Source organism: Oncorhynchus nerka, linkage group LG13, assembly GCF_034236695.1.
Source record: "Oncorhynchus nerka isolate Pitt River linkage group LG13, Oner_Uvic_2.0, whole genome shotgun sequence".
NCBI lineage: Eukaryota > Metazoa > Chordata > Actinopteri > Salmoniformes > Salmonidae > Oncorhynchus > Oncorhynchus nerka.
Window position 1 is genome coordinate 79,817,764 of NC_088408.1, and position 13,252 is coordinate 79,831,015.

The 13,252-nt window shown below is 44.3% G+C and overlaps 1 pseudogene; it reads left to right on the plus strand.

Annotated features, from left to right (window-relative positions):
- LOC135574806 (guanine nucleotide-binding protein subunit beta-like protein 1) overlaps positions 1–13,252 on the plus strand; it is a 36,622-nt pseudogene extending 23,370 nt beyond the window's left edge.

Genomic DNA, 13,252 nt, shown 5'->3' on the forward strand with positions numbered 1-13,252 from the left:
AAATATGAGCTCTGGTTATTCGGTTTATTTTGTAGAAGCGCAAAATATTGATTTAATATGTCATTCTGGGGAATATTTTAAAAAGCGAACTGGGGGTAAGGATCCAACCAGGGTTTTTAAATGATCCTGAAGTGCAGTGCAGTGTGACACCCAGACAGCCATCTCCACTTCTTCCCACAAAAGTATTTTTGTGTGGACAGCAGTATAGCGAGGCCAAGGTCTGGGGTATCTGCCTTCCGGGTGACTGCTCTGCTTGTTGCTCTGTCTTGCCTGATGAACGACCCGCGAGAGGTAATAAAAATATCAAAAACTTGGAGGACGTTAACCAAACAGAAAACACATATGCAATAAAGTTCACAGTGGGAGGCTACAATAAAGGAGCAGTCGTTCACAGTGGGAGGCTACAATAAAGGAACAGTCGTTCACAGTGGGAGGCTACAATAAAGGAGCAGTCGTTCACAGTGGGAGGCTACAATAAAGGAGCAGTCGTTCACAGTGGGAGGCTACAATAAAGGAGCAGTCGTTCACAGTGGGAGGCTACAATAAAGGAACAGTCGTTCACAGTGGGAGGCTACAATAAAGGAGCAGTCGTTCACAGTGGGAGGCTACAATAAAGGAACAGTCGTTCACAGTGGGAGGCTACAATAAAGGAAGAGTCCTTCACAGTGGGAGGCTACAATAAAGGAGCAGTCGTTCACAGTGGGAAGCTACAATAAAGGAGCAGTCGTTCACAGTGGGAGGCTACAATAAAGGAACAGTCGTTCACAGTGGGAGGCTACAATAAAGGAACAGTCCTTCACAGTGGGAGGCTACAATAAAGGAGCAGTCGTTCACAGTGGGAAGCTACAATAAAGGAGCAGTCGTTCACAGTGGGAAGCTACAATAAAGGAGCAGTCGTTCACAGTGGGAGGCTACAATAAAGGAACAGTCGTTCACAGTGGGAGGCTACAATAAAGGAACAGTCGTTCACAGTGGGAGGCTACAATAAAGGAACAGTCGTTCACAGTGGGAGGCTAAAATAAAGGAACAGTCGTTCACAGTGGGAGGCTACAATAAAGGAACAGTCGTTCACAGTGGGAGGCTACAATAAAGGAGCAGTCGTTCACAGTGGGAGGCTACAATAAAGGAACAGTCGTTCACAGTGGGAGGCTACAATAAAGGAGCAGTCGTTCACAGTGGGAGGCTACAATAAAGGAACAGTCGTTCACAGTGGGAGGCTACAATAAAGGAACAGTCGTTCACAGTGGGAGGCTACAATAAAGGAACAGTCGTTCACAGTGGGAGGCTACAATAAAGGAACAGTCGTTCACAGTGGGAGGCTACAATAAAGGAACAGTCGTTCACAGTGGGAGGCTACAATAAAGGAACAGTCGTTCACAGTGGGAGGCTACAATAAAGGAACAGTCGTTCACAGTGGGAGGCTACAATAAAGGAACAGTCGTTCACAGTGGGAGGCTACAATAAAGGAGCAGTCGTTCACAGTGGGAGGCTACAATAAAGGAGCAGTCGTTCACAGTGGGAGGCTACAATAAAGGAGCAGTCGTTCACAGTGGGAGGCTACAATAAAGCAACAGTCCTTCACAGTGGGAGGCTACAATAAAGGAACAGTCCTTCACAGTGGGAGGCTACAATAAAGGAACAGTCCTTCACAGTGGGAGGCTACAATAAAGGAACAGTCCTTCACAGTGGGAGGCTACAATAAAGGAACAGTCCTTCACAGTGGGAGGCTACAATAAAGGAACAGTCGTTCACAGTGGGAGGCTACAATAAAGGAACAGTCATTCACAGTGGGAGGCTACAATAAAGGAACAGTCGTTCACAGTGGGAGGCTACAATAAAGGAACAGTCTTTCACAGTGGGAGGCTACAATAAAGACTGAGGGGCTGTAAGCACCATAGGACCCCAGTCCACAAATCACCCCAAACCACCAAGTGCAGTGGAATTACTCCCACACCACTCAGAGCAGTGGAATCACTCCACACCTCTTAATGCAGTGGAATCACCCTATACCACCCAATGCAGTTGAATCACCTCCACACCACCCAGCGCAGTGGAATCACCCATACCCCAGCCAGCGCAGTGGAATGACCACCACACAACCCGGTGCAGTGGAATCATCCCCACACCACGTAGTGCAGTGGAATCACCCGAACACCACCCAGAGCAGTAGAACCACCCCCACACCACTCAGAACAGTGGAATCACATCGACACCACCCAGTGCAGTGGAATCACCCCCACACAAACAGGGCAGTGGACTCACCCCCACACAAACAGGGCAGTGGAATCACCCCCACACAAACAGGGCAGTGGACTCACCCCCACACAAACAGGGCAGTGGACTCACCCCCACACAAACAGGGCAGTGGAATCACCCCCACACAAACAGGGCAGTGGACTCACCCCCACACAAACAGGGCAGTGGACTCACCCCCACACAAACAGGGCAGTGGACTCACCCCCACACAAACAGGGCAGTGGACTCACCCCCACACAAACAGGGCAGTGGAATCACCCCCACACAAACAGGGCAGTGGAATCACCCCCACACCACCCATGGCAGTGGAACAGGCCGAGCTGGGGGAGGGAAGGAGTTGACTCTGAGGTGGAGGGGAAACTGAGTTTGACAGAACACAGTTGGGTCCTGTCCTGATGGTAGTTCTGCTCTGCACCTCAGTAGAGGTGAAGGGCTGTGAAATGGGCTTATCGACCTCAGATAAGGACAGAACTTAATTTATTGCACATGGCTTCTAGAGGGCCATTATCTTCGGCTGAGCTGAGCTTTGGTAACCTTCATATCTATGACTTAGGAATGAACAATCTTTGAACTTTTTTGTAAGTTACATATTTGTGAGGATATTGGTACGTGTGTGTTTTGAACAAGTGTCATAGATATGGATTTTGGAGTGAGCCAAAGGTTGTGGCTCACTACTGACAGACACGGAGAGACGGGTTCCTCCAGTCAGATATAGATAGACAGATGGAGAGGCAGAGAGAGACAGACACAACACAAACACGCATACATACACATTACACACACTCATCATTTGCTGCTGCTACTCTGTTCTTTATTTTACTCTTACTATCCTGATGCCTAGTGACTTTACCCTGCCTTCGTGTACATATATACCTCAAATACCTTATACCTCTCAAATACCTCTGCACATTGATCGAGTACTGGTACTGACTGTATATCAAATCAAATCAAATTGTATTTGTCACATGCGCCAAATATATCTGGTGTAGACCTTACAGTGATGCCTTACAGCAATGCTTACTTACAAGCCCTTAACCAACAATGCCGTTTTAAGAAAGAAAAAAATATATAGGACAAATAATTAAGGAGCAACAATAAAATAACAGTAGCGAGGCTATATACAGGGGGTTCCAGTACAGAGTCCATGTGCGGGGGCACCGGTTAGTCGAGGTAATTTAGGTAATATGTAGGTGTAGGTAGAGGTAAAGTGATTATGCATGGATAATAAACAGAGAATAGCAGCAGCTTAAAAATGGGTTGTGGGATGGGGACAATGCAACTAATCTGGGTAGCCATTTGATTAACTGTTCAAGAGCGTTATGGCTTGGGGGTGGAAGCTGATATAAGAAGCCTTTTTGACCTAGACATGGCGCTCTGGTACCACTTGGCAATTTTTTGGGCCTTCCTCTGACACCGCCTGGTATAGAGGTCCTGGATGGCAGGAAGCTTGGCCCCAGTGATGTACTGGGTCGTACGCACTACCCTCTGTATTACCTTGCGGTCGGAGGCTGTGCAGTTGCCATACCAGATGGTGATGCAACCTGTCAGGATACTCAGGATGCTCTCGATGGTGCAGCTGAAGAACTTTTTGAGGATCTGAGGACCCATGCGAAATCTTTTCAGTCTCCTGAGGGGGAAGAAGCATTGTCATGCCCCCTTCACTACTGTCTTGGTGTGTTTGGACCATGATAGTTTGTTGGTGATGTGGACACCAAGGAACTTGAAGCTCTCAGCCTGCTCCACGACAGCCACTTGGATGAGAATGGGGGTGTGCTCAGTCCTCCTTTTCCTGTAGTCCACAATCATCTGCTTTGTCTTGATCACGTTGAGGGAGAAGTTGTTATCCTGGCACCACACTGCCAGGTCACTGACCCCCTCCCAATAGGCTGTCTCATCGTTGTCGGTCTCACCGTTGTCTGCAAACTTAATGATGGTGTTGGAGTCGTGCTTGGCCATTAAGTCTTGGGTGAACAGGGAGTACAGGAGGGGACTGAGCACGCACCCCTGAGGGGCCCCTGTGTTGAGGATCAGCGTGGCAGATGTGTTGTTACCTACCCTCACCACCTGGGGGCGGCTTGTCAGGAAGTCCAGGGTCCAGTTGCAGTGGGAGGTGTTTAGTCCCAGGGCCCTTAGCTTAGTGATGAGCTTTGTGGGCATTATGGTGTTGAACTGAGCTGTAGTCAATGAATAGCATTCTCACATAGGTGTTCCTTTTGCTCCATTCTTGTGTATTTAATTTGTTTCTTTGCGTCTACACCCGTTGTATTCGGTGCATGTGACAAATTAAAATTGTATTTGAATCTAAACCAGTTCTTTAAATATTGGCTAAACTAAGTTTTGAATTTTGTGCTCCGTATTTAGTTTAAGATAGGTTAAAACCAGGCCTGGTGTAAAATAAATATCATTAGCCTATTACGGTAGGAATTCGCCTTTGTTGGAAATTGCTGAACTATAGGCCTAGCCTGTTCAAAACTTCAAAACTTTTGTGAAGATTTAAACCAGTTAAGTTTAAATATGCAACAAGTGGTTTGTTTCATTCTGGTGAGCCATTTTCTTTGGCCAAATAAAATTTCAACTGTAATGTTGTTTCCCGCTATATAATAGAATTACTGGTAGGCTTATATGGCTACTCACACTGGGGCGGCAGGTAGCGTAGTGGTTAGAGCATTGGACCAGTAACCGAAAGGTTGTTGGATTGAATCCCCGAGCTGACAAGGTAAAAATCTGTCGTTCTGCCCCTGAACAAGGCAGTTAACCCACTGTTCCCTGGTAGGCTATCATTGTAAATAAGAATTTGTTCTTAACTGACTTGCCTAGTTGACTTGCCTAATAAAGGTTCAATTTAAAAAAGTAAATAAAAAAAACATTAAAAGGAAAGAATCATTTAAAATGTAATTTAATGGCGCAATATTTTAACCTGTTCATATGTTCCCTATAAGCAATGACTTCACATACTTTTGATATTACTCTAATAAAGTAAATAAACTTTTGTGAGGGTTTGGTGTGGTATGGCTTAGCTATACAGGCCTATTAATAAGGCAGAGCGCACCGGCACTCCAACTCTGTCCGAGGAAGAATGTTTTAGGCCTACCAGAGTTACTCCTTTAATCTAAAAATATAATGCTTATGTTTATAAAAGGTATTCTGGTAACAAAATGATGAATTAGCCTACTTCTGTATGCCTATCTGTATAATAGCCTATCTGAAAAGGATAAAGAATGCATGTTAGTGTCAGGAACATGGCGCCGGCATATCTCTATATTTCTCTCGGCCTCTCTAGGGGTAGGCCTAAGATTCTCTTCCTTTATATACACTAGCTTTCAAAGGTTCAGGGTCACTTAGAAATGTCATTGTTTTTGAAAGAAAAGCAAATTTGATGTCCATTAAAATAACATCAAATTGATCAGAAATACGGTGTCGACATGGTTAATGTTGTAAATGACTATTGTAGATGGAAACGGCTGACTTGGAATGGAATATCTACATAGGCGTACAGAGGCTCATTATCAGCAACCATCGCTCCTGTGTTCCAATGGCACGTTGTGTTAGCTAATCCAAGTTTATCATTTTAAAAGGCTAATTGATGATTAGAAAACCCTTTTGCAATTATGTTAGCACAGCTGAAAACTGTTGTAAAGAAGCAATAAAACTGACCTTCTTTAGACTAGTTGAGCATCTGGAGCATCAGCATTTGTGGGTTCAATTACAGGTTCAAAATGGCCAGAAACAAAGAACTTTCTTCTGAAACTCGTCAGTCTATTCTTGTTCTGGGAAATGAAGGCTATTCCATGTGATAAATTGTCAAGAAACTGAAGATCTCGTACAATTCTGTGTACTACTCCCTTCACAGAACAGTGCAAACTGGCCCTAACCAGAATAGAAAGAAGCTTGGGAGGCCCCGGTGCACAACTGAGCAAGAGGACAAGTACATTAGAGTGTCTAGTTTGAGAAACAGACGCTTCACAAGTCCTCAACTGGCAGCGTCATTAAATAGGACCCGCAAAACACCAGTCTCAACGTCAACAGGCAACTTCAGGATGCTGGCCTTCTAGGCAGAGTTCCTCTGTCCAGTCTCAATGTCAACAGTGAAGAGGCGACTGGCCTGAGTCAGCATGCTGGTTTAAGTGACCTCAAACTTTTAAACGGTAGTGTAAATATTTTTTATATTAATATACAGGGGATGCCTAGGCTTATGGCTTGGTGGAATTCCCTGGTTGATTTAACGCTCAAATCTCTGACAGCTGAATCGTGAGTTTGACAATTATTGTTCTAGGAAAGTAAAAACCAATAAAACAATAGGCTATGAAGTTTTTAACGCTACACATCGAAACAAAACAAGTCATTTAAATAAAAGTGTCCTAGGCTGTTTTTAAGGACATGTAAGTAACTGTGGATCAATTGTCCAATATCACTAGTTCATTGATGGTGCTGGTCTGAGTGCCCAGTCTGAGTTTTCTTTCTCTCTTTCGTCTCTCGGATCCGAACCGATACAGGTCTGTTTGGGTCTGTTTTTCCACGGGCCTTTTCAGAATGGGTCTGAATGTTCTCGGGTCCTTTCGGAACAGGATTTCTTTTAAATTAATTGATGCATATCAGGTCGGGGGGGGGGGAAAGCCACGGACCCATTTTGGAATGGGTCCTCTAGTCTAAGTAATTTATGGCTGACTCTGTGAGACAATGCTGTTTGTGACATGATGACAGCTCTCACAGGTGGAGCTCCACATCACTCAATCCTAACCATCTCTAACCTCAGCCCCAGCCCCATCTCTACCCCAGCCCCCAGAATCCCAAGCATCCCCAACACATACCTTCATAGTGTAAGTCATTTCACATACTTTAGCTGTGCTTGAGTGAGCTTGTCCTTTGCAAGAACAATTGGAACCAATAGAAAACTCACAAAAGTGTAAATTCCGCCCGCCTGGCATTCCAGGCAGGCTAAAGTAAACACTCATACTATTTCAAATACTATTTGAACCCAGGTCTGCTCCTGTGTACCAGGAATAGTAGTGAGGCCTACATCTATCAGCTGACAGGGAGCATAGGTCAGACCCATGCCTAATATGGGATGGGGGTGATAGACTTACAGTGAGGGAAAAAAATATTTGATCCCCTGCTGATTTTGTACTTTTGCCCACTGACAAAGAAATGATCAGTCTATAATGTTAATGGTAGGTTTATTTGAACAGTGAGAGAAAGAATAACAACAGAAAATCCAGAAAAAAGCATGTAAATAATGTTACAAATTTATTTGCATTTTAATGAGGGAGATAAGTATTTGACCCTGTTGTGTCTTTGGCTATGCCGGATTAAGTGATATGACATGCTATTCTATGAAATAATTTCCCCGTAATTAATATTACCTGATTGAGCTAATAATGTAAATGTAATTAACAAGAGAGTCGGGACACCAGAAAATAATATTTATAGAGCTGTTATCTTCCGAATAAACTCTTAAAGACCAAGTAATATTTTACATCAATAGCAGTCAATATTAATCGTCACCTTAATTCAGTCTCATCTGAAAGTTGTAAATTCTTGGTTATCTGCACGAACACTGGCTAACAAGTTGAATCAGCAATACAAAATTGGGTTTAATTATTTATTTACTAAATACCTAACTAATCACACAGAATTACACATACACATAATTAAATCATACCTTGATTACAAATTACGTCATAAAGGAAAACGTCCCTAGCGGGCTGAACAGATATGACAGCTTGTTACACAAAAGAAAAGGGCTGGGTTTGAGTGAAAGAGCGGGAAGACTGAGGAACAACGGGCGAAGCTGTGCTATCGTCAATACAGGATCTTATGCCTTCTAAATTACCGCCCATTTGGAAAAGGAAAATGCAATTTATTTTTACTCTGAGGTGCGCTTCGGTAGGTTGGTGGTAGATGGAAGACCGTTTTGCCCAACCGAGTCCTTTGTCCTTTGAAGAATGTCTCTGCTGGTAAATTGAATACGTTGTAGTAACGTCGTTGTGTGGTAGACGGGATACTCTGTCGGTTCCTTCCTAACCTGCATTTGCAGCTGCTGTTGCTAACTCAACGGCTGTAGTGAATAAGAGTTCAAAGTTCATACCATTTGCAACCAACGCTCACGCTGATGTTGACTTCGTTCTGTAGTTATTATCTTAACCATTCTGACATCGGACCGTCGTCCTCACATCCTCGGAACAGAAGGTTATATTGTCGTCAAGGCTTTATATAGGAAGGGAGAGGATGGGGTGTTTGAAAGGTTTTATAGCCCATGTCCCTTCACAGGGGCTGGCCACTGATTGAGCAGAGCCCTAACCTTATGGAAACCCAAATCTCACATTTTAGAAGCTAAAATCACATTTCATCCCATCACGAATAATTTCATATTCAAACATTTAAACTGAACAACAATTCCATGTGAATCCGATAACTCTGATGTGTAGACTTTCCACTGTAGAGTTTATGTCATCTTATCATTGATGAGAATGTCTCAGATGACAACCGAACTGACTTCATATTCATTAAGTACCCCCGCATATTTTCAATTGGTCGGATTACCAGAATATAGTTAATTTCCCTCCACCTTCTGATGTTCCCAGAATCTCTATGTTAACCAAGGGATTTTGCAAATGTAACATCAGTAGGGTAGAGAGAGGACGGGGGGAAGAGGTATTTATAACTGTCATAAACCTACCCCCAGGCCAACATCATGATAACCCCCTCTCAATCAGAAAGAGGACTCCCAGGTGTCTTTTATACAGGTAACTAGCTGAGATTAGGAGCACACTCTTGAAGGGAGTCCTCCTAATATCAGTGTGTTACCTGTATAAAAGACACCTGTCCACAGAAGCAATCAATCAGATTCCAAACTCTCCACCATGGCCAAGACCAAAGAGCTTTCCAAGGATGTCAGGGACAAGATTGTAGACCAACACAAGGCTGGAATTGGCTACAAGACCATTGCCAAGCAGCTTGGTGAGAAGGTGACAACAGTTGGTGTGATTATTCGCAAATGGAAGAAACACAAATGAACTGTCAATCTCCCTCGGCCTGGGGCTCGATGCAAGATCGCACCTCGTGGAGTTGCAATGATCATGAGAACGGTGAGGAATCAGCCCAGAACTACACGGAATCTAAAACAAAAATCCAGAAAATCACATTGTATGATTTTTAAGAAATTAATTTGCATTTTATTGCATGACATAAGTATTTGATACATCAGAAAAGCAGAACTTAATATTTGGCACAGAAACCTTTGTTTGCAATTACAGAGATCATACATTTCCTGTAGTTCTTGACGAGGTTTACACACACTGCAGCAGGGATTTTGGCCCACTCCTCAATACAGACCTTCTCCAGATCCTTCAGGTTTAGATTCCGTCTCTCACAGTTGAAGTGTACCTATGATATAAATTACAGACCTCTCCATGCTTTGTAAGTGGGAAAACCTGCAAAATCGGCAGTGTATCAAATACTTGTTCTCCCCACTGTCACTGTACATGCCCATCTGAAGTTTGCCAATGAACATCTGAATGATTCAGAGGACAACTGGGTGAAAGTCTTGTGGTCAGATGAGACCAAAATGGAGCTCTTTGGCATCAACTCAACTTGCCGTGTTTGGAGGAGGAGGAATGCTGTCTATGACCCCAAGAACACCATCCCCACCGTCAAACATGGAGGTGGAAACATTATGCTTTGGAGGTGTTTTTCTGCTAAGGGGACAGGACAACTTCACCACATCAAAGGGTCGAACGACGGGGCCATGTACCATCAAATCCTGGGTGAGAACCTCCTTCCCTCAGCCAGGGCATTGAAAATGGCTCGTAGATGGGTATTCCAGTATGACAATGACCCAAAACACACGGCCAAGGCAACAAAGGAGTGGCTCAAGAAGAAGCACATTAAGGTCCTGGAGTGGCCTAGCCAGTCTCCAGACCTTAATCCCATAGAAAATCTGTGGAGGGAGTTGAAGGTTCGAGTTGCCAAATGTCAGCCTCGAAATCTTAATGACTTGGAGAAGATCTGCAAAGAGGAGTGGGACAAAATCCCTCCTGAGATGTGTGATAACCTGGTGGCCAACTACAAGAAACTTCTGACCTCTGTGATTGCCAACAAGGGTTTTGCCACCAAGTACTAAGTCATGTTTTGCAGAGGGGTCAAATACTTATTTCCCTAATTAAAATGCAAAAATATAACATTTTTGACATGCATTTTTCTGGATTTTTTTGTTATTCTGTCTCTCACTGTTCAAATAAACCTACCATTAAAATTATAGACAGATAATTTCTTTGTCAGTGGGCAAATGTACAAAATCGAATACTTTTTTCCCTCACTGTATGGACGGATGACTTGAATCCCTTCTCTCTCATTTCATCTGAGGAATGGCCAAACCGTCCAGTGTCAAAAAATATTCTGTTTTGTGTTTTTTTTAAAGGTTTTGAAGGGGCAGGTACATTCGTAGCTCTTACCTGTCTGTCTGTTTGTCACGTCCATCTCTTCGCCTGTCTCTGAGACGTAGCCCCTGACACCCTGATAGCCCAGCCAGGTGACAACAGGCTGTAATCTCCTTCACCGACCAACGCCCACAGTGTGATTTAGACCTGGGTGGGGTGTCAGAAATACCTTTTGAGAAAAAAAACTCCCTTCCCCACACGGAACGGTGTGATGATGGGACGTTTCAATAGATTAGCGTGAAACTCAGAGCTCCATGCCAAGAGCTGGTCCTCCTGAGCGAGCTGTGCAGAGGAGCACAGCAGACACTCCTTTTGAATGACTGTCTCATCTGTCTGCATTGCCAAGAACAGGATCTCGACGTGTGAGTTATTATAGGACCAGACCCTTTAACCCAGAGAAAGGAAAGGCTGTTGGGACGGCTCAGGTGTATAAAAGAACAAAGCCGAGCAGGAGGTTGCCTAGTCGTGACTGACTGCTAGGATCAGTGGTATTTAGACAGCAGGCCAGGTGTGTGTGAACGCAAGCCAGGAAGGAATGCTCAAACAGAAAAATGAGGCCAAAAGATTGATTTTCATGATGATGACAATTTTATAGTATAGGGAGGAGAGGAGAGGAGGAGGAGAGTAGGGAGTGTAAGGATGAAGGCCCTATTCGAATCCCAGGATTGAGCTAATGGAGTTTATTTCTGACAGAGCTCGGGCTAATGACACTGCTAGAAGATCACTACTCTCACTGGAGGAAGTGCCTGATGTAGGACCAAGGGAGGAAGAGAGGGATGAGGGAGGAATATGTGAGAGGCAGAACCATCTAGACTAGAAAAGGTTCTGCTAGAGGACAGCCCTACAGCCATTTTCTCTGCAGCATTTCTCAGATTGGAGAAAGTATAGGGGAAATAATTAGGATTACAACCTAATAGTGGATGGACACTTACTTACTTTTTGGACCAGCCATTTAGGACTACTACTTACAACTGACCCCTTAATATAATAAATACTTTTTCCTGACACAAACTATGGGAAGCAAAACAAACAAAAATAGACAGTTTAACCTATCATTATCAGGCCTGTAATAACAACCAGATGGAGAGGAGTTCAGGCATACCAAATTCTTGAGGTAATAATGGGCTTCCATGATCCATCTATCACCCCTCACGCAACCTCACTTTGTTGGATGGTTAGCTTTGTACATGGAGTAGTAAGTCTAGTCAGGCTATACCGTTTTTCACACTGTTGACACCATGACAATAAGTTAGTTAGTATTAGCGTGATCTAAAGTCTAGTGAGAACTTGGATTAATCCTACAAGTTATCAAAGGTTATTTTTATATTTTGTATGCATGCTCTTTGGTTGTGTTTTGATCAATGACATTCCTCTTCTGTAGTCTTTCCCCGTTGCATTCCACTCTATCCACTGGAGTTGGGACTGGGAGGACCTGGCTTATATCTTCCACATGCTGCACTGAACGCCTCTTGATTTTCCCGTACGGAACAGGAGCACGCAGATAAATTCTTGGCCGTCTCGTCCAGCACGAGGCCATTAGTCTCCGAGGACACAGCTTATGAAGTCAATTTTACGCTGTCCAGTTTGATTCCTTCTTCCAGGGCCAGATGTGGACATCCCAACCAGACACATCAGTGTTACGCTGTGTAGTCGAAAACTAGGAAGAGCACGTACGTTCCCCCTCTTGGAATGTCAGAGGCAGTAGGCACATAGATAGTGATCCAAGTGCCATCCGTTATAATGTGTCACAATGTTGCCCCTTTACAGAGATTCATTCAGTAAATGGAGTGGAGAGTCATCTGGAGCAGGCAGCCGTTACAACTGTCTATTTCTCGGTCTCTTCTGTTGACCAGACCTTTCAATGCACATGCAATTCAACCAGAGGTTCTTAAAGAAACACCATTCATGTTATTTAGAGACTGTAAATTCCTGACCCATTACCTTTAGCAGCCAGCCTACAATGTAATACCCACATTGGAGTACATTGCTGTGCTTTCCTTGTGTTGACCTGTGTGTGTGTGTGTGTGTGTGTGTGTGTGTGTGTGTGTGTGTGTGTGTGTGTGTGTGTGTGTGTGTGTGTGTGTGTGTGTGTGTGTGTGTGTGTGTGTGTGTGTGTGTGTGTGTGTGTGTGTGTGTGTGTGTGTGTGTGTGTGTGTGTGTGTGTGTGTGTGTGCGTGTGTGTGTGTGTGTGTGTGTGTGCGCGTGCATGCGTGCATGCGTGCATGAATAAGACTCTGGGAGTGTATGGTTTATGAATAATTCTTATGGCCGCTCTTCCTTGCTTGCTCTCTTTGTGGCCTTTGCTGTTCAACCCGTAGCCCTGGTGAATCCTGGGATCTCCCAGCTGTGTATCTGGGGGGACAGTAAGATTGCGGCGGCGGCCGTCTGGGACCTCCGTGTCCAGGCGTTTGGCTGGATGAATCTCCGGCCTCTGGCTGTGCTCCAGCACCACCCAGACATGGTGCTCAGCTTGGCCCTTCTCAGACCACCAGGACTTCAAGGACCAAGGCATCAGCATCTGGTCCATAATAAACCAGAGCTCAGATTCAGACATTGGGTGA